General features: G+C 37.6%; 1 protein-coding gene across 1 annotated transcript in view; it reads right to left on the reverse strand.

The window, feature by feature from the left end:
* Positions 1-23564, reverse strand: part of P3H2 (prolyl 3-hydroxylase 2) — a 166381-nt gene that overhangs the window by 97180 nt on the left and 45637 nt on the right. The gene's annotated exons all lie outside the window — the stretch shown is intronic.

The following is a 23564-nucleotide window of genomic DNA, read 5'->3' on the forward strand; positions in this document are numbered from 1 at the left end:
GAGTCTCGCTATATCGCCAGGCTGGAGTACAGTGGTGAGATTTCAGCTCACTGCAACCTCCGCCTCCCAGGTTCAAGCAATTCTCCTGCCTCAGCCTCCAGAGTAGCTGGGACTACAGGTGCCCACTACCATGTCCAGCAAATCTTTTGTATTTTTAGTAGAGGCATGGTTTCACAATGTTGACCAGGATGGTCTCGATCTCTTGACCTTGTCATCCAACCACCTCAGCCTCCCAGAGTGCTGAGATCAAGTCGTGAGCCATCACACCCGGGCTGGATAAAAACTTCTAAAAATTTCCCACATTGATTTTTTTCTGCCAAAAAGTGACATTATATTTAATTTATAAAACTCAGTTTGCAAAATTGAAATTCACATTAGTGCATTCTCAATTTTACCCCTTTTACTTCAAAAATAATCAGCATAACAAAAAACTTTTAAAGCCATTATAACAAGAATCTTTAGATATATTAAACAAAATGTGAAAAAAAAATTGGGAATGAAACTCTATGCAGAGTGCTATTTTTTTTCCTTTCTCTAGTTTTGCTGAATACCAGAAAGTCCAGTACTTAGAAATGTAAGGTATCTAGTAATTACATTTCAAGAGTCAGGCAATGGACTTAGTTACACTTTACAAAACGATCATATTCTCTTGAAGGAAATCAAAGATTATTATGTCAGCCTTGAGGCAAGAACAAACAAAATAGATTCAGGATCCCAAAAAAGAATATGGAATACAATATCATTCTCAATTTTACTCTCCTGGCTCTTCTGATTTATATTTTTAGTGGATCATAAAAGTAAGCTTTTATAGCAATTCCATGGAATGCAGCTCTAAAGAGAGCCTCTTTTCCCTTCTTGGCACATACTATGCTTTATAATTGGGATTTACTTGTGTGTTTACTTGCACTATGGACTGTTTGTGTCCACTGAAAATTCGTATGTTGAAGCCCTAACTTCAGTGTGGCTGTATTAGGAGACAGGGATGCTAAGGAAGTACTTAAGGTTAAATGAGGTCATTAGGGTGGGGTCTTTTAGGATGGGTCTGTGATATGATAGGATTAGTAGTATCCTTATAAGAAGAGACACTTCTCTGTCTCTCTTTGCCTGTTACGGAAAGTCCATGTGAGAGACATAGTGAGAAGATGGCCATCTTTAAGCCAGGAAGATAGCCTCACCAGAAACTAAATTAGCTGGAAACTTGATCCCAGACTTTTAACTTCTAAAACTGTGAAAAAAAAAAAAAAATGTCTGTTGTTTAAGTCACCCAGACTGTGGCATTTGTCCTGGCAGCTCAAGCTAATACAACTTGTTCAGTGGCTGTCCCCTGATTGAGCCCATAGGCAGTGACCCTGAGGGCAGTTACTGCCTTCATTTGGTTCACCACTATATTCCCAAGTACTCAACACAGAGTTCACATAAAAAGGGCTCAGTTAACATTCATGGAAAAATACATAGTTTTAAACTAGATTGTTCTCAAATGAATTTTGGAAAACCTTTAAATATTTTCACTGCATTCAGAACGTTTGATATTTGGACTCTTTCTGAAAAGCCAAAACTACAGGGAACATAATTTCAAGAAGTCATGAAGATAATCTGGATTGTTCCATTCATCACCAGTCAAACTACGATTAAGCTTCTGGGAGCCTGGATAGCTCAGTCAGAAATGATGGAGACTTTTTCCCAGCTGCAGTTGACTGGGATGTCTTTAACATGCCAGTAGTCTATTTCTATAAATGCAAAGAGCTGGACAAGAAAAGCACATGCAGCTGCTCTGGGCCTCCCCACATCCTCTGCCTAGGGAATGTCCTCAAATCCACACTCTACCCAGACTCTGCTGTGTTTTACAAAGGATACACTTCCCAAGCCTCAACTGTTCAAACAGACCCTCCCCCTTCACCATAGACTAGAAACATGCTTTTGGAAAATGTGACCTCATTCCAGTGTAACTTGGGTTCATTTATAGCAGAGAGGACCAACGAAACGGCTGCCAACCTTTCAGACACAGGAGGAGTGGAAGGGGGAACTGGAGCAGAAGGAGATGGACTTGCAAAGGGGATGTCTGTACTACCTACAAATCAACTTGAAAAATGTAGCAGGCCTAACTTTAAGTATCTTCTTACCCTGATGCGTTTTACATAATGATGGATAGTTTAAAGTCTTGCTACTTGAACTGTGACTCTTATACCAGAAACAAAAAGAACTTGTTAGAAATGCGAATCTCAAACGAGATCAGACCTACTGAATTAAAACTGCATTTTTACAAAATTGCCCAGCTGATATGTATGGACAGGAAAGCCTGAGAAGCACAGCTTTTCACTGTTAGGAGTAAGAACCATGGAAGACTAAGTTCCAGGGGTATATCCGAACCCCACTGGTTCTGATTCCTAATCTTTCTGGAATGAATTTCTGTGCTCCTTCTCATAACTGTGTTCTATGGTCTACCTTCCATCAGTGCTATTCCTTTCCCTGGATCCCTGGCAACCCACATCACTCCTCCATCTGAAGCAAGCAATCCTTTGAGAGTTTCCTATAGGTTTCTATTTGGGTTAATGGTGTGGACACTGAGGGGAAAGAAAAACAGGATCCTCCTGCAGAAAGTAGGGTAGGGCAAACACATGATGTGGTAAGACCTTTGTTTTAGACAGCTTTGCATTCATCTATATTTCAATAAAAGCCCAAATTTCAGCTACTAAGAGAATTTTTTCATTGAAACATGTGAGTGAAAGGAAAGAGGAGGGAATAGGTAATGTCTTCAGCAGAAGGAATCTATTTTCAGAGTGTAAGGAAGATGGGTGAGGGTTTCTTCTTGAGTTTCTCTTCTTTCTTCCCTCTCTTTTTCAGTCACTCCCAAAACTAAGGCATAGTTGACCTTCACCTTGAAGAAGCCATTAATGAGAAAAAAAATTCTGGTTCTATTTATGGAAGATGGAAATATTAGAGACAGCGAAACAACTGGGGCAGATCAAAAACAGGATTGAAAGGACCTTTTCCACACCAAAAAAGAGAGTGTAAGGAAGACCATGGAAAATTTCAATATCCCCTCAGTCGTATTCCTCAACACATATCCCTCAGGGGCTAGCAAAATGCTTGTACATAGATTTTTATCCATGTCTATTAATTGGCTTGTTGAATTCCTAGTTCTTTTTCAATAAGATGGGGGAAAGCTACCCTCACTTGTGTAAGCAGTATTTATCAAGTTTCCTAGAGATCAGTTTATTCACCTCACAGTGAAGATGCCAGGTACTGATGGCACCCATCCCTGCCCCCAAGAAATAAAAGTATGCCCTAAAACAAGGCAAAAACTATGGGAGCCATAGGAACTACGATGGGTTAAACTCCTGAAATTTCAAACATGGGTCAAAGTTATAAAATGGAATGGGGAGTAAATGGTCCCAGAGATGCCAGAAACAACTTGGTAACAGAGTGGGAGTGAGATGTCCAGGAATGGAAAGGGTGAAATGTTATATCGACTTAAAAGGGTAAAAAGACATAATTGCCTTGACAGCTTCAACATTACTGGCAGCTGTGGGTAGAAGGGTGCCCTGCTTTGCTGATGCAGACACAAGTTATAGGGACGATGTAAAACAGTCAGCAAAATTTAACCGTCGCTTGAGCTACCGCTGTTATTTTAACCCTGTGCAAAAGGTCGCAGTGTTCTGTCCCTGATGATAAAAGGATGCTGGGAAAAGACCAGAGAAGGCGCACACACAAAGGAAACTCACTAAACAAAGGCCAGATTTAGTTCAGGGAAAAACAACTCATTTTTGCTGAAGAGACTTTACAGTGACACACAATGGTTTCCTTCTTGCCCTGCTATCCTTTTGTCTTAGTGGACTGGGGAGGGAGGGCATTCTTATTAGCTACCAACATTGCACATTCAGTTGTTAAAGCTCTGCTTTGATAATTCCCTTTCTAGACCATTTTCTGATACCCAGGACTTCATTCAGACAAAGGCTGGGCTGCACAGAGGATGCAGGCTCAGGCAGGCAGTCCCTGCTTCATGGAAATTTGCAAGGCTGCAGCAGCTTCCTACCCTACACTTCTATAACCCTGTGGCCATTCCCCTATTTACCCCAACCTGCGCCATAATAACTGTAATGATCTGTCTTCATGTCTGTCTCTTCCCTGCTGATGGTGAATTCCTTAAGTAGCAGGTCTGTGTTTTAATAGCTGATCGAGAATGTGGGTGCTCAGTATGTGTTTGGCAACTGTATTCCAGAAAGATAGGTCTCTGAGTAGGAAACTCCCAGCACAGCTGCACCGAGGTGTATCAAAGGCACAAAATTGTCATACAACACTGGAGCGTGGAAAATTGGAAAGGTCACTGGTTTTAGTCATGGGGATCCTTTTCCTTCCTGCATCTCCAGCCACAGTGTCATGCGGAAAGCAGCAAAGACCAAGGGAATGAGAAAGCCCTGAACTACCAGAATTGGAAAAACTGACATTTTCCTACTTGTCATTATCCTTACTTCATTGCTCTCCTCCACCTCCAGCATCATTCACCTTCACTGTCTCTGCCACCCACCCCTCCAACACTTGCCACCAATTCTCACGAATGCTGGCCTCCTCATCCTGGTAGCATCTTTAGGATAAGAAAGAAACACTGAATGCTGGCTGGGGACAAAAACAAACATATTCTTGACCTTTTTTTTAGCCTCCTGCAAGAACCCTAACCACTCTCCACAGTGTCTTCTTGTTCACAAGACAGACTAACTTCTTGTTTTTTACACTCTGGAAATGAGATTCCTCCTCATAATCTGAGATTCTGCAAAGTCACAGAGTGTCATACGAATAAATAAGTTACAATGGGAAACTCTAATGGGTCTAGCTCCAGTTTTAGGAGAAGAGAGGAAATTTTCCCAGGTATTTCGCTTTCACCAACATGAATAACTTTTTTCTAAAAAATGGCTTTATCTAAGACATCTAATTAAGAATTTAGAACATTTTAATGAAAAGGTTTTTCTTAAGACTAATCCAATGCCTGAAAAATACCCAGGTTTTGTAACAAATAGCGGAAAACATTTGTCCTGAAGCAGATGAAGCACCCAATTTGTGGAAATTCACTGCTTTGGAGGTTCCTAAAATGCCTGGACGTCAAGGGAAAAGGTAGTAATTATAGCAAAATACAGTATTTGCCACTACTAATGAAGTATTTGGCTAAATCCTAATGCAAAGCATCTATTTTGAAACTGGGCTGGAGATTTGTAAGGAAGCTTACAAGGCATTTAGCATCCAAGTCCACCAACTTTCTGGAGGTTACAAGTGAACAGAAAATCTGTTTAAGTTCACATATTCATTTTCTGGGAATTAGAAGAATGATGGATGCCAAGTCAGACTTAAGAGAAAAAAATTGATATTTTAAATAGTCAGTGACTCCTGGAAGTAGTTTCCTCTCAATTCCTCTAATTCTAACTTTATATTTTTCAATAGTTATCATTGCTTTCAGTCAAGCACTCTGTTTTTATGTAAGTGGATGATGCACTGTATCTTAGTCATAATGGCCTGATTTAGCCTATGATCTCTATTTACTCGAATGAAGTTTATCTCCAAGGGAAAAACAAATATTTCACATCAAACTATAATTTGGTGCTATCTTGTTCCACTGTCCCATAATTGGATGAAGATGCTTAAAAGAACTTCTGAGAATAAAAAACTGATTATAAATCAAAATCTATGTACTAACATGCTAAAAATGCACGGAAGGGGAGTATAGGAATGGCAGGAATCATTACAAGATTTGTTTTATTTTGATTACCTTTAGGGAACACTAAGAGCCTACTTTATTTTATTTTTTATTACTTTTTATTTGTACAAATTTATGGGGTACATGTATAATTTTTTTTTATGTGTAGACTGCTGAGTGCTGAATTCAGGGCTTTTAGGCTAGTCCATCACTCAGATAACGTGTGCTACACTCATTTACTAATTTCTCATCTTGCTTCATTCTTCACTGAAGGGCTTTAGGACATTCCATTGTTTCTGACTATAGAGGAATATACGAGGTAAGATTGAGCTGGAATTAAAAACAAAACTAAAACACCTTCTTCCTCCTCTTCTTTCTCCTTTCTTGCCCCACAATTGTCTGAGAATCCCTCCTTCACTTTTTTCCCCTGGACCTTAGGAGAGCATTTAAATACTGTTCCATGTTTGAGAATTAACTCCATAGGAATCCCGATGGAGAGAAAACTGTCATTCATAAAAACACACATTCCATTGAAAGGTTGATGCCAGGAGCTGTAGGTGGATTTTATTTAGTGCAATATGGTTCTGTTTCAAATGCAAACCCTCATATGAAGGTGAACGTGATCAAAATGACTCAAGGAAGGGTCCAGAATTACAAATACTGGCAGCTAGATGACAGAAAAGTAGGTTCAACCACAAACTTCAGAGTTAAAAACAGGTTACCCATTGTGTGTTTACCAAAGCCTCCTACTGTACTGCTGCAAGGCTTAAATAATACTAAACCTTTTAGAGCTCACTTCCGCCATGTCCTGTAGATGATTTCTTACTCTTCATTCACCTGCCAGTGTCCTGTTAAGGACACTCATATCCTTTAGTCTTGCCTCCTTCTAATTCATTAGGCAAACTGGTGCCAGATACCATGTAGTGTCCTAAGAAGTCTTTAAGGGTTTCTGATTGCCTTCAAAAGAAAGAGATTATGACGGAAGAGAAAGAACAGGTGCTAGGATCCACACAAACCTGAATTCAAATCCTAGTGGATTACTAAATGACTCTGAGAAAGTTCCTCAATCTGTCCAGGCTTTGTTTTTTCCTCAGTATAACACAAAATACGACTACTATTTGTGTTTGTGAGAATTACATGAGAAAAGTATATCAAATGCCTGGCATATATTAGGCACTTAATAATCAGTAGTTGGGTTTTCTTTCTCCTCAAAGTCCTCCGTGATATGCTAACTTACTTTTCCAACCTCAGCTTACCTCTACCCTTCAACAGGCAAAAATCAAGAAGAATTAAATTCTTTCCTCTAAAATTCTCCCCTAGCCTTCTTAATCCTTCATCGCAGTCATTTTATATCTATTGCGTTCAGATGCCATCCATCCTTCAAAATTAAACTGTAATACTATCTCTTTGCTCTCAAACCCTTCCTTATTTGCTTCATCCCTAATCTTTTCCCCTGCAGCCATGGATCCTTATAATTAAATATTTTGGCACCTCCTAATTCTGTGCTCTATATCATCAGCTAATGGATATGACAAATCCCCTCCTAACACAATTCTTGATGCAAGTATCATTTATTTCATTATCTAGTCTCCAAGTTCCTTGCACAGAATAGCCCCATCGAACAAATTCAAATTGAATAGATAAATAATGTCTCACTCTTAAGAACTAGCTCTAAAAACTAAAACAGTGGCCCATACATTACCCACTGCACTATCACTAAATCTAGAATATTCACACTTATAAGTTGTGGACTTCATAGGTGTCCAGTGAATGCTTACTGATTAATAATAAGCCTGGCACTACTATTAAGTGTAAGTGTTGCATTTTGAAGTCAACCCAGACTTCCTTTGCTGGAATCCCAGCTTTCCTTCTAATGAGTGATATAACCTTGGGCAAATTACTCAGTTCTCTGTGGCGTGGTTTTATCGCCTGTAAAATGGAGTTAATAATAGTATCTTGCATTGATGAAAGAACTTTATCACCCACCTATACAACCTCACATTTACAAACTCCATGCCCTAACCACCACCAAGAACTTGAACAGGAAACAAGAGCCTGACATAATGAACTGGTGGGAAAAGAATACCAGAGAGGGATAATACCAGAATTGGGAGCAAGAGTGTGGAGCAGACAGTAGTTGAGAAGCCATGAGAAAATTCTGTTGAATAATTTTGTTTCTGATTAGCTCTGAGCTTTCAATATTAAGACTTCAATCATTCAGAGAAGTTATATAAAGCTATTCTTCCATTAAGCCCGTGTATTTGGGCCCAAACCATATACCCCAACAAGTGGCTCCTGAGATGTTTTAGTTTAAATTTAGGAGTTCTACTTTTACAAATGGCTTCATAACCTATGAAAATGGTGCCATGGGATGAGTGCAACTACTGGCAAATGATAAGCTGCTTCCAGTTAGTTAGTGCTGGATAGTCTGCAGATAGCAAGGGCTGTGCATTATTAAAATGTAATCAGTAATCTGATAGGAAGAAACAGCATTAATCATTTCCATGGCTGAGCACAGCATCCTACTTGTCAGCATTCCACAGGCAAAAGCAAATATTCTCGGGAAAAAGGCATCTTTCTAAAGTTTTGCTCTGGTCAATACATTTGGCTACTGCATTACAGACAGTACTAATGGTTCTCTTTAAATAGGACAACCACATCAGACACTGCTTAGTACAAAAGTCATCTTAAAAAATCCTATCTGCAGTTGGTTTCAGATGTCCATGTTTTTCAAGTTTAAAGGCTTCCCTTTGCATGATTAACGTGTTATTAAATACCAGTTACGTGCTTTGTTAGAGACTCAAATAACAGTGCTTCAATACAACTTCCACCCGTGATGTTCTTTGACACATATAAATGTGACAGTCTCCTCACACCCATTGTGGTGGTGGTTGTAATCATAATGTTTATTCTTGGAGGGAATGAAGCCTGTATGGAGACCATTAGAGACTTCTGAGCTGCCTCTGGAACTTAAGCTGTTACCTCAGGATACGCAGAAAAAGGATTGAGAGGAGAGAGGCAGGGGCTTTAAAAAGAGCAGCCATTATCTTACTTTCTGCAAGAAATGAATTTGAGGGGCCTCCTTGCTCTTTTCACCATGAGTTATATTTGAGAATGTTTATACTTAACTACATATCTATGTAAGCATTTAAATTTTTTTCTTTCTTTCAAGACAGGGTCTTGCTCTGTTACCCAGGCTAGAGAATAGTAGGGCAACCATAGCTCACTGTAGTCTTGACCTCCCAGGATCAAGTGATCCTCCTGCCTCCGCCTCCCAAGTAACTGTGACTACAGGCACACACCAACACACCTAACTTTTTAAAATTTTCAATAGAGAAGAGATCTTACTATGTTGCCCAGGATGAACTTCTGTTGCTTAGGTCTTGAACTTTTGAGCTCAAGTGATTTTCCCACTTTGGCCTCCTAAAGTGCTGGGATTATAGATGTGAGTCATTGCATCCAACCAGAATAAATATTCTTAAAAAAATTTTTTTTGGCTACACTTGGATAATTCTGTTTCTGATCCTTCCTAGAGAGTGAGTCAACAAACGGGGCTATCCTGGAAGGGCTAGGCTGATAGCTGCTCAGTAAATCTCATCAAGGTATGAAGTGTCTAAATCTGAAGTTTTACAGGTTTAAGCAAGGGGATATTGTGTAACAAGATACATGTAATTAACATCTGATGTATATTGCCAGTCTTTGTGCATTCACATATATGTTTATCTATTTAGCCTATTTGTATTGAGACAATGGTATGCTGAATACTCTGATAGGCACCAGGGACAAGTGAAAAGCAAAAATTGGTATACCCCAGGCTTCACTGAAGTCACAGTCTAAATGTACATATTTATAATAACAAAGATGCCCACATTTGAAAAATATAAAATTTGAGTCATTCCATATAGTTTTGAAAATCCCTCCTAAATTAATATTTTAAGCATTTTCCTGGCAGAAGGAAGTAACAGGACATATCAGAGTCTATAAGGTAAGCTTTCTTGTTTTGTGTCAGCCGGTGTTCTGAGATACAACAAAATAAAAATGTAAAGCAGGTTTGCTAGGCACAACCAGTAGACTGTAGGGGCTGTTCAGCTAATTCCACCTTCTAGGTAAAGCCTGTTATTGTGTAAAGAGTTTGGGATCTTGGTTTCTGGTAGGGTAGCTCTCCATAATTGGAGGACTCACTGCCTAAACACTCCTTGTTCCAGGAGGCATGATGAACAAGGTCTCCAGGACAGCACTGTCTCCACTGAAACACTGAGTCTCCCCAAGGCAATGACAGCATTTCAGAGTCTGTCTGGTTGTTCACCAAACTTGCTTCCCTGTCATCCTGGGCAAAAAGTAAGACAATATTGTCCAGTCATTTTGCATTAATGTGGCCACAAGACTGAGTTATAAATCAGAATATGGCTGCAGGTGCTGCATGCCATTCCAAAGCCTGGCCCACAAAAACCTTCCATGGAATCCATGACCCTCCCTCTCTTCCCCTGTCTATAAACTGGTTGTCCAATGCCAATACCCAGGAGGATTTTGAAGCCATTTGTTGAAGATGTCAGAGGAAGAGAATTCCTCCCCATCACCCAACACCTCTTCGACTTTATATGAGAAATAAACTTTTGTTGTTTTAACTCACTGAGATTTAGGAGTTTCTCTTTTACAATAGTCAGTATTATATTAATCAGTAAAGATACAGAGATTTTTTTTTCAGTACCTGCTCCTATAGAATTACTTTCTAACTGAAGACTATCGCTAACCAAAGTCTTAGTCAATATAGGATTCAAAAAAATATTGTTTGACTTATTTTGTCATTTCCTAAATTGTATAAAATGTCCCACAACTATCTGGTCATCATATATGCCTCTGTTATCAAGACATAAGTAAGCCATTCTGGGCTACTGCGATAATAGCCTCCTCTTTGGTCTTTCACCAATCTGCCCTCCAACAATCTATCATTTATAAAAGGTAATAAAACACTTTTTGATGTAGGCATTTAAGATATAAACTTTCTCCTTAGCCCCACCTTTCCTGTATCCCAGAGATTTTGATAGGTTGTGTCGCTATTGTCATTCAGGTGGAAGAATTTTTTAATTTCTATCTTGATTTCATTCTTGGCCCAATGAGCATTCAGGAGCATGTTATTTAATTTCCATGTATTTGTGTGGTTTTGAAGGATCATTTTGGAGCTGATTCTCAGTTTTATTCCACTATAATCTGAGATAGTACTTGATATAATTTCAATGTGAAACCAATCCAAATGCTCGTCAATCAACAAGTGGATTAAAAACACTGTGGTATATACATACAATGGAACACTACTCAGACATAAAAAGGAATGAATTCATGGCATTCACAGAAACCTGTATGGGATTGGAGACTATTATTCTAAGTGAAGTAACTCAGGAAGGGAAAACAAAACATTGTATGTTCTCATTCATAAGTGGGAGCTAAGCTATGAGGATGCAAAGGCATAAGAATGATACAATAGATTGCTGGCAAGATGCCCGAATAGGAATAGCTCTGGTGTGCAGCTCACAGTGCAATTGACTCAGAAGGCAGTTGATTTCTGCATTGCCAACTGAGGTATCTGGTTCATCTCACTGGGACTGGTTGGAAAGTGGGTGCAGCCCAAGGAGGGCCAGCTGAAGTAGGGTGGGGCATCGCCTCACCTGGGAATCACAAGGAGTAGAAGAACTCCCTGACCTAGCCAAGGGAAGTCATCAGGGTCTTGGAGAAGAGCAACTCCAAGACACATAATCATCAGATTCAACAAGGTTGAAATGAAGGAAAAAATGCTAAGGGCAGCCAGAAAAAGAGGTTGGATTACCCACAAAGGGAAGCCCATCAGACTAACAGGGGATCTCTCAACAGAAACACTACAACCCAGAAGAGAGTGGGGGCCAATATTCAACATTCTTAAAGAAAAAAATTTTCAGCCCAGAATTTCATATCCAGCCAAACTAAGCTTCATAAGTGAAGGAGAAATAAAAACCTTTAGAGACAAGCAAATGTTGAGAGATTTGTCACCACCAGACCTGCCTTACAAGAGCACCTGAAGGAAGCACTAAACAAGGAAAGGAACAACTGGTACCAGCCACTGCCAAAACATTCCAAATTGTAAAGGCCATTGGCTCTATGAAGAAACTGCCTCAACTAAAGGGCAAAATAACCAGCTAGCATCATAATGGCAGGATAAAATGCAGACATAACAATATTATCCTTAAATGTAAATGTGCTAAATGTCCCAATTAAAAGACACAAACTGGCAAATTGGACAAAGAATCAAAATCCATCAGTGTGCTGTATTCAGGAGACCCATCTCACATGAAAATACACACATAGGCTCAAAATAAAGGGATGGAGGAATATTTACCAAGAAAATAGAAAGAAAAAAAAACAGAGGTCACAATTCTAGTCTCTGATAAAACAGATTTTAAACCAACAAAGATCAAAAGACAGAAAGAAGGGCATTACATAATGGTAAAGGGATCAATGCGACAAGAAGAGCTAACTGTCCTAAATATGTATGACCCAATACAGTAGCACCCAGGTTCATAAAGCAAGCTCCTAGAGGCCTACAAAGAGATTTAGACTCCCACACAGTAATAGTGGGACACTTTAACAACCCACTGTCAATATTAGACAGATCAACGAGACAGAAAATTAACAAGGATACCAGGACTTGAACTCAGATCTGGGCCAAGCAGACCTAATAGGCATCTACAGAACTCTCCACCCCAAATCAGCACCACATTACACTTATTCTAAAATTGACCACATAAGTGGAAGCAGAACACTCCTCAGCAAATGCAAAAGAATGGAAATCATAACAGTCTCTCAGATCACAGTGCAATCAAACTAGAACTCAGGATTAAGAAACTCACTCAAAACCACATAGCTACATGGAAACTGAACAGTCTGCTCCTGAATGACTACTGGATAAATAACAAAATGAAGGCAGAAATAAAGATGTTCTTTTAAACCAATGAGAATGAAGGCACAACGTACCAGAATCTCTGGAACACATTTAAACCAGTGTGTACAGGGATATTTGTAGCACTAAATACCCGCAAGAGACAGCAGGAAAGATCCAAAATTGACATCCTAACATCACAATTAAAAGAACTAGAGAAGCAAGAGCTAACAAATTCAAAAGCTAGCAGAAGACAAGAAATAACTAAGAGAAGAACTGAAGTAGATAGAGACAAAGAAAACCCTTAAAAAAAAAATCAATGAATCCAGGAGCTGGTTTTTAGAAAAGATCAACAAAATAGATAGACCACTAGCCAGACTAAAGACAGAAGAATCAAATAGATACAATAAAAAATGATAAAGGGGATATCACCACCAATCCCACAGAAATACAAACTACCAGCAGAGAATACTATAAATACCTCTACACAAATAAACCAGAAAATACAGAAGAAATGGATAAATTCCTCAACACTTATGCCCTCCCAAGACTACACCAGGAAGAAGTCAAATCCCTGACTAGACCAATAACAATGTCTGAAATTGAGGCAGCAATTAATAGCCTACCAACCAAAAAAGTCCAGGACTAGGTGGTTTCACAGCCAAATTCTACCAGATATACAAAGAGGAGTTGGTGCCATTCCTTCTGAAACTATTCCAAACAATACAAAAAGAGGGAATCCTCCCTAACTCATTTTATGAGACCAACATCATCCTGATACCAAAACCTGGCAGAGACACAACTAAAAAAGAAAATTTCAGGCAAATATCTCTGATTAACATAGATGTGAAAATCCTTAATAAAATACTGACAAACTGAATCCAGCAGCACATCAAAAAGCTTTTATTCACCACAATCAAGTCAGCTTCATCCCTGGGATGCAAGCCTGGTTTAACATATGCAAATCAATAAACGTAATCCATCACATAAACAGAATCAAAGACAAAAACCACATAATTATCTCAATAGATGCAGAGAAGGCCTTCAACAAAATTCAACAGCCCTTCATCCTAAAAACTCTCAATAAACTAGGTATTGATGAAACATATCTGAAAATAATAAGAGCTATTTATGACAAACCCACAGCCAATATCATACTGAATGGGAAAAACTGGAAGCATTCCCTTTGAAAACTGGCACAAAACAGGGATGTCCTCTCTCGCCACTCTTACTCAAAATAGTATTGGAAGTTCTGGCCAGGGCAATCTGGCAAGAGAAAGAAATAAAGAATATTTAATTAGGAAAAGAGAAAGTCAACTTGTCTCTATTTGTAGATGACATGACTGTATATTTAGAAGACCCCGTTGTCTTAGCCCAAAATCTCCTTAAGCTGATAAGCAACTTCAGCAAAGTCTTAGGATGCAAAATCAATGTGCAAAAATCATAAGCATTCCAATACACCAATAAAAGACAAAGAGTCAAATCATGAGTGAAATCCCATTTACAATAGCTACAAAGAATAAAATACCTAGGAATACAACTTACAAGGGATGTGAAGGACCTCTTCAAGGAGAACTACAAACCACTCCTCACGGAAATAAGAGAGCACACAAACAAATGGAAAAACATTCCATACTCATGGTTAGGAAGAATCAATATAATGAAAATGGCCATACTGCCCAAAGTCATTTATAGATTCAATGCTATCCCCATTAAGCTACCATTGACTTTCTTCACAGAATTGGGGAGAAAAAAAAACTACTTTAAATTTCATATGGAACCAAAAAAGAACCCACATAGCCAAGACAATTGTAAGCAAAAAGAACAAAGCTGGAGGTGTCACGCTGCCTGACTTCAAATTATACTACAAGGCTACAGTAATCAAAACAGCATGGTGCTGGTACCAAAAAAAAGTTATATAGATCAATGGAACAGAACATAGGCCTCAGAAATGATGACACACATCTACAACCATCTGATCTTTGACAAACCTGAAAAAAACAAGCAATGGAGAAAGGATTTCCTAATGGTGTTGGGAAAACTGGCTAGCTAAATGCAGAAAACTGAAACTGGACCCCTTCCTTACACCTTATAGAAAAATTAACTCAAGATGGATTAAAGACTTAACTGTAAGACCCCAAACCATAAAAAACCTTAGAAAAAACCTAGGCAATACTATTCAGGATGCAGGCATGGGCAAAGACTTCATGACTAAAACACCAAAAGCAATGGAAACAAAAGCCAAAATTGACTAAAGGGATCTAATTAAACTAAAGAACTTCTGCACGGCAAAAGAAACTATCTTCAGAGTGAACAAGCAACCTATACAACAGGAGAAAATTTCTGCAATCTCTCCATCTGACAAAGGGCTAATATCCAGAATCTACAAAGAGCTTAAACAAACTTACAAGACAAAAACAAATAACTCCATCAAAAAGTCAGTGAAGGATATGAACTTCTCAAAGGGACATTTATGCAGCCAACAAGCATATGAAAAAAAGCACATCATCAGTCGTCATCAGAAAAATGCAAATCGAAACCACAACGAGATACCATCTCACATCAGTTAGAATGGCGATCATTAAAAAGTCTGAAGACAACAGATGCTGGAGAGGATGTGGGGAAACAGGAACATTTTTACACTGTTGGTAGGAGTGTAAATTAGTTCAACCATCGTGGAAGACAGTGTGGCGATTCCTCAAGGATCTAGAACCAGAACTATCACTTGACCCAGCAATCCCATTACTGGGTATATGCCTAAAGGAGTATAAATCGTTCCATTATAAAGACACATGCACATGCATGTTTACTGTGGCATTTTTTTACAGTAGAAAACATTTGGAACCAACCCAAATACCCACTGATGATAAACTGAATAAAGAAAATGTGGCACACATACACCATGGAATACTATGCATCCATAAAAAAGGATGAGTTCATGTCCTTTGTAGGGACATGGATGAAGCTGGAAACCATCATTCTCAGCAAACTAACACAAGAACAGAAAACCAAATACCACATGTTGTCATTCATAAGTGGGAGCTGAACAATGAGAACACATGGACACAGGGAGGGGAACATCACACACCAGGGGCCTGTCAGTGTTGTGAGGGGTAGGGAAGGGATAGCATTAGGAGAAATATCTAATGTATCTAATGTAGACAACAGGGTGATGGATGCAGCAAACCACCATGGCATGTGTATACCTACATAACAAACCTGCACATTCTGCACATGTGCCCCAGAACTTAAAGTATATGTATATACTTTATATATATATACTTTATATTAATATATATATATTTATATAAAAAGAAAAATACATACAAATATATATATATACTAAAAGACCTGAAGTCCTTTGAAGCCTGTGGCAAGTGCCAGTAGGAAAGTCAAGTAGAAACCCCTAAATGTTTGGCATTAAGCCATGAAAGTAATTTTTTCTTCTAAGTTTTCTTTTGACATGTAACTGTGTTTCTTTTGAGACTACCTGATTATGGAATACCAGGTGCCCCTGCTATCTGAGTTGCCCGTTATAAACGGGGTGTTATCTGAACCATCAGGCCAAATGACACCTAATTGTCAAATAGCAGTGTCGTGCATAGTGTATAAGTTTGCAATTGCTGCTTACCAAATTAGCACAAATATAGTGGCTTAAAACAACACAAATTTATTATCTCACATTTTCCAAAGCCAGAAGTCTGGCTTGACATGGCTGGGTTCTCTACTTGGAGTGTCACAGGGCTGATATCAAGGCATTAGCTAGGTTGAGCTCTTGCCTGGAGGCCTTGGGGGAAAATTTTCTTCCAAGCACATTCTTTTTGGCAAAGTTCAATACTTTGCATTTGTAGAACAGGGTTTTATGTTTGTTAGCTGTCAGCCAGGAGCCATTCTCACCTTCTAGATACCACCAGATTCCTTGCAAAATGACATCTGTCTTCAAGCCAGCAATAAAGAATTCCTCTGTAGTTGAAGCCTCTACTGCTTTGTATCTCTCTTGCTTCCCTATTGTGACCTGCCTGAGAAAACCTGCTTTGGAACGAATCAAATAATTAGAAAAGCCCCACTCAGATAATCTTCCCTTCCTAAAGTCAACTGTGCCATAAGACATAACTCAGTCACAGAAATAAAATCTATCATGCTCCCAGTCCCAGGGGTTATGCAGGGTGTGTATACTAATAGGAAACCTTAGGGGCTGTATTACTTTTCATTTGCTGCAGTAAAAAACTATCACAGAGTGGCTTGAAACGGCACAGATTTATTCTGTTAACAATTTCTGAGGTAAGAAGTCTGAAATAAATCTTACTAAGCTAAAAAGAAAAAAAGAATGACACAATAAGGTCTGGGGACTCGGGAGAAAGGATGGGAAGTGGGTAAGGGATAAAATTGGGTTCAGTGTATACTGCTCAGGTGATGGGTGGACCAAAATCTCACAAATCATCACTAAAGAACTTATCCATGTAACCAAACAGCACCTGTTCCCCAATAACATATGGAAATAAAACTTTTTTTAAAAAAGAATGCAACATTAAAATGTTTATAAAACAAATCTGAAAGTGAAATCCCTCTACTTAAAATAACGTGGGACTTACTATCTATAGTCCAAATTTCTTAATATGTCATTTGTCAACAATCTGACTCTAACCCGGAGCTCTGGCCCTGCCTATTCATGGCTCCCTGAAAAAGTCAGAGCCTCTCATCTGTGCTTTTGCTCATGTTGTTCCTCCGGCCTAGACTGTCTTCTCCTTCCACCTTTCCAGATACAGCTCAAATGTCACTTCCTGGGTAAAGCCTTTGACAGTTGCTGGATGAACAATAATTCTCTCCACTATATTCACAAATAGTTCCTTCTTTTTAAATTTTTTTTTTTTTTTTGTAGAGATGGAGTCTTGTTATGTTGTCCAGGCTGGACTTAAAAACTCTTGGGCTCAAGCAATCCTCCTGCCTTGGCCTCCCAAAGTGCGGGGATTACAGATGTGAGCCATCACACTCAGCCCCATTCTTACATTTACCTATTATTTGTGTATTTTTGTAGGTGCCTCTACTATCGGATTCATAACTTTTTGCAGACATGATTTCAGTCTAATCCATCTTTCAGATGCAAAGCATTCAAGAAATATTTACTAAATAAAAAGTGAAGAAAGAGAAAGGGGCAGGAGGAAGTGGGAGGAATATGAATTGTCAAGTAGTCTTTCTGTACCTAGGAACTTGAGCTCCATGTTTCTTCCATAGAAGCAAAGAGTCAAATCCTTGCGTGCCCTCCATACCCCTTTTACTAATTATTTCTCTCATATACCCAAAACAAAATAAAACAAAGAATTTAAAATAAAACTAAAAAATAAAATAAACATAAAACAAAAACTCAAAAACTCCCTATGACAAATTCTTAGACAAATGCTACCATTCTATGTTATCTCAATTTCTCTGGAATTTTTCCTTTGGGTACCTAGTGATTCTGTGTCACTCTCTGGTATTTAATTTACATATGGTGCTGGCACACTTACCTACAAAGTATATACCTTTGATTCTTCTTCTCTGCTTAAGTGTCTGTTAAAACATTTTAAAATTATTTATAAAAGCTTTCTTGGGGACAGAATAGTTTCTATACTCTTAAGTATATAAAAAATATTCATATCTGGAATCCAATAAAAAGATGAAATATTGTATTTTATTATTTATATAATAAATCCAACTATAAGTTATGTGCATCTCAATATTTAAGCTGAAAATGAATTTGAAAAGAAGACCTAAGAAAAAAATATACACAGTTATAGCTATTTAAATATAAAAATTAGGCTTCATCCACAAATAGCATGAGTTAGACTTTTCATACGATAACAATAAAACACACATATTTGAATTTTAAGTCAAACTCATGCTTAAAATGTTACACAATTTCTTCTCAAATCAAGAAAGGTTAAGGTGAATGGGATAGTACAATCTCATGTCTGCATTACATTGTATATAAAAGCTTTCTAAGACAAATCTTATAAAGCACTTATAAATAATTTTCTCAAAGCATTTAAAAACAATACATTGTTACCAAACATTTGAAAGGACCTTCAAAAGAAAATTAATCTGGTTGAATTTCAACAAGAATTAAAACAAAAATCAATAGCTAAGTAACAAGTACTGAAAAGAAGGCTGGGAAATCTACCTTGTCCCATCCTCTGAAATATTACTAGATTCCAGATATCTTAACCTTGACAGCCACTTCCTAAGTGGCCAGGCAGTATGGTCACATGGTGTACTCAGCCCCCTGGACACGTATAGATGTGGTGGGAAGTTACCTCACGCCTTTTGTCTACCACGAAAGTTGCTGGGTGTTAAAAATGCTAGATTTGGGGCAGGCGCAGTGGCTCACACATGTAATCCCAGCACTTTGGGAGGCCAACACAAGTGGATCACCTGAGGTCGAGAGTTCGAGACCAGCCTAACCAACATGGAGAAACCCTAACTCTACAAAAAATACAAAACTAGCCAGGAATGGTGGCTCATGCCTGTAATCCCAGCTACTCCAGAGGCCAAGACAGAAGACTTGCTTGAACCCAGGAGGCAGAGGTCACACCACTGCAACCTGGGCAACAAGAGCAAAACTCTGTCACCCCCACTCCCCCAAAAAAAAGAAAGAAAGAAAAGAAAAGAAAAATGCTAGATTTGGTAAATTAGGCTTATTCTAAATCCTTAGTGATAACACAACTGAACAGTTACTAAGGAGGTGGCAAAAACACATAGAGTAAGTCTATGTCGGAGATTAGTTTTCTTTGAAAAACTACTGCTTGGTCAGTTCATTCCTGGATGAAGATAGATAAGTAGACAGAGCTGTTTCATAGAAGCTGAAGTTGCGATTTCCTGAGTGAAAAGGCTTATCACTTCAAAGAGTCACCGATTTTTCTCAGTAGAATGACAGCTAGTTGCTGATCTACATAATGTGTTTTCTTCTTTGGCAATAATTTTCAGCTTCCCTACATATAGATGCTTTTGCACCCAATAAATTCAAACCAATGTATAATTTATAAGACTTTTACAAAAAATTGCAAATACAAAAAAGAGAGCAATCATATTTAGTCTCCTATTATAACCAACTAAACTTTTGCTATAGATACCATCCTATGTTCAGCGATACACTGAAAAACCATGGAAAAAAATGTTATGAGTGAGGTCTGTTTTTTCATAGGAGGTACCTTAGTTCATTGTAACAAAAATTCTATTTGCTAGTATAGTAATCCAAGATACTCTCACCTATCTGTGCATTTCACATGGTAAAGTTCAATAAATATTTAGGTAATTAAGGATTAAATATCCATAGGTTCAGCTCCAGAGTGTCCTCTGGATAAACTATGCCAAGAAGAAAAAGTCTAGATGATGCACTCTTCTCTACTAAGACATTGCTAAGACTTGAGTTCCTAATAAAATGATATTGCTATCTTCAAGATGAGGCCTAGTTAACTTACCAACCCCACTAAGTAGGCATCTTTTGACATTTCATTGATTTCAGGACTAGAAAAAATTGAAGGTTCATAGTCCCTAGAAATCTTTTCCTAGTCTCAGAGGAAATCTTATATATTTGATGGGCTATTTTAAACTTCTCCCACAAAAAAAGTCTCTTCTTCATCTCCCCTCCAGCCAAATAAAACTTCTCTGTAAAATTTATAGCATGTTTACCTTTCCTTCTTTTCCCAGTCCTTCTTTTCTCCATCTCTCTGTGTTAAAATTCTACCCATCTCTTCAGCAACCAAGATGCTGAAGCACACCAACTTTCAAAGGATCAGTAGAAGAACCAACAAATAAATAGAAAATGTCCAGTTAAATAGAAGAAAATCTAGCAAGGTTGGAGAAAGTGTCCAGAGAAGAAAGGGTTCCAAGATGCAAGGTCATGAAAGTGAAATAGTGCTAAAAGGCCAAGAAAGCGGATGGCTGATAAGGGACCACTGACTCTAGCAAGGGGTAGACAACTGGAAACATTTATGAGTGACATTTCTGAGCAGTGGTGTAGATGCAAATCCATGTAGCATTGATTGTGGAGAAAATTGGAGGTAAATCCTGCAGGCAGGTAAAGCCAGCAAGTATAGACAATTTTTTTTTTTAAGTTGTGATAACAAAGAAATAAAGAGAAAGTGGCTTACTTGTTTTAAGATGGGTGCCTTAAGGTTGTGCTGGTGGCAATCACATGGTGGTTATGGATGAGCTGATGACACAGGGAAACAGAAAGAAAGAATAATTCCAAGCATGAAGTCCTTATGAAGGCTACAGGTCAGATACAGGGATCTAGTCAAAAATGTTGAACTTGTATTGATCTTACATAGAGATTTATTGTTGTTACTATTATTATTACTACTGAGAGACAAAGAGAAGCAGATTTTGGCTAAGTGCATTGGAGGAACTGGCGGTGGGAGGATAGGATTATCCTCATCTTATCTATCTTGTTTTCTTAGAAATCATAGTGCATAGGAAGATGTGGAAGGGGTTCTAGTAAGCATCAGGTTCAACTTTCTTGCCTTGCATTTGGGGTAACTGAGTCATAGGAGTAAGTTCCTGAAGTCATAAATATGTGGAAAAATGGGTATCTAGGGACATCTAGCCATGCAGCTTTCTCATCTTTCCAAGCATTATAATAATAGTGCTGTCATCAAGAGCACACTGTCCAAGGAGGGAGGGGTCACAGGTACATCAAAGAGGCAACAACTTACAAGGCAACAAATCTTGACTACCTTTATGTAGCCAATTCCCCTTCTCACACTAAAATCCTTATTACTAGCAATCCATATTAACAGCCAGTGTTCTCAAAAAAGCCGTCTTTAGTTAAACAACACATTGTCTGCCTGAAATGGGAATTTCCATTACCTCAAACTTGCCTCAAATTCCAGACCCTTGCTACAGCTTCAATTTTCACGCTTATGCATTGCTCTCGCTTCATTAACTCCTGTTAATTGAGAAAAAATGTTGTTCTTTTAGCTGACCCAAGCAGAGCATCATAATCATATTACATGTAGGCTGCACACAGTGTTTCTAAATGACTTAAAAGCAGAATAAATTAAATCACAACAAACAATTTATTAGAACAATTTTAATGAGTAAAATAATTTTGGCTTTTATTCTGAATTATAAAACCATTTTTTCCACTGGCTTCTAAGATAGCCATCAAATCTGAAGTATCTAATTTCCTCAGTAAATACCAACACATTACAGGATGACATAATTGCACTGAAACGGATAAACTCAGCAAATCCCCGTGACATTGACTTTAGCTATTATGGTTTGTTTCAGGCACTCAGATAGTATCCAAATATTTGCTAGGTAAATGTTGAAGTAAATACCCATCAAAGGGCCTACATTAATTTTGAAATGTCTTATTACAAGCCACAATAAATAGACTTTTCAATGCCAGTCCCTAAAAAGAATCTGTCACCTAGAATAAACATTGAAGTAAAACTTAAAATATTCAATAAGTTCTTTCCTGGCAAATGAGTTAAATCTACTTGTGGTTCCAGTAACATGTAAATCCAATCAGCATCTATGCTAATCCTGAATTAAATTAATCAATGAGAAAATATTAGTTAAATAGCCACTATAAATTGTATTAGAATTAAAAATAAGACAATTAATTTTGTTCCAAATTATTCCAATGAAAAATTTAAAAGCATGATCATGCTGTTTTACTCCTTTCCATTCAAGGAAAGATCATAGTCACCAGCTTATTGTACTATTCATGGGTTTTCCTAGGCACATACATATTGAAATCAAAGAGAAAAAGTCATAAATGTTAAAGGGTCACTTGAGAAAGAACTTTTTTTTTTTTTTTTTTTTTTTTTTTTAGTATCTAGGATTCACTTTAAATTAGTCCTGGTAAGTCTGTTGATCTCAGCTCTGAGTACAGGTGATGAACAGTTGAAAGGACAATGACAAGCCGGGAAGAGAACATGTATACGTATCTATAAAACAAACCTAACACAGCAATGAGAAAAATCCTTCAATAAAATGGACAAAGGGCATGAACAATGAGCAAGAATATATTTACAAATTTTTATATTGATAATAAAAATGCATATTAAGACAAGATGAGGTTTTAATCTATCACATTTTAAGTCTCCTTTATTTAAAGTATAATTTAGAGCATTGGCAGTGGCTCTAGGAATCAGAGAATCTCATCCACCGCTGCTGAGAGTATTAAGTGGCACCAATTTTCTAAAGGATGATTTGGCAATATAGATCAAATATATTAAAGTGTGTTTGCTATTTAATCCAGCAATTCTACTTCTAAGAATTTACTTAAAAATTATAAGAAACTAATATTTAGATACAACAGTGAGCATCAGGCAATATTTATTAGTGCAAAGCTGTAAACAAATAACTAAATCAGAATTTATTAAATAGATGCCAACATGTTCATATAACAGTTATATCACAGCTATTTAAAAATTTTATAAGTATTATTTTATATATTTTTAATTAATACAAGTAACTAAACATGAACAACGTATTTCAAATTATGTTTAAATTTCTATGTACCTGTGGCATATATGCATTTCAAATGTTACACTCAAAAATGTTATCAATGGTTAGTTCTGGATGATGATGTTGAATATTGAATATTTTTGAGATTTATCATCTCTGCTTCTCCATATTTTGCAAATTATCTACAATGAACATATATTATTCCAGAAAAAGTAAATATCATTCTTAAGCCACTATTCTAACAGTCTAATATCCAAATTACTATCTCCTGTACCATTTTAACTGTATTCATATCACTTTAAAAATCACAAAAACAAAGTCACGTGACATAAATAGAGGTAATATAAACTGTGGTTTGTCACCAACGTGGTGAAAATATTTATTATCAGAATTTGGCACTAAAGAACAGATACGTCTAATTTGGAATTTTAAAAGTCTTCATGAAATGGATGCTCACTTTGCGATTTATAATCTACGTACTTTTCTGTGTGTGTTACACTTCTACTAAAAAGATTACAA

This window comes from Cebus imitator, unplaced genomic scaffold, assembly GCF_001604975.1.
Source record: "Cebus imitator isolate Cc_AM_T3 unplaced genomic scaffold, Cebus_imitator-1.0 Scaffold220, whole genome shotgun sequence".
Taxonomy (NCBI): domain Eukaryota; kingdom Metazoa; phylum Chordata; class Mammalia; order Primates; family Cebidae; genus Cebus; species Cebus imitator.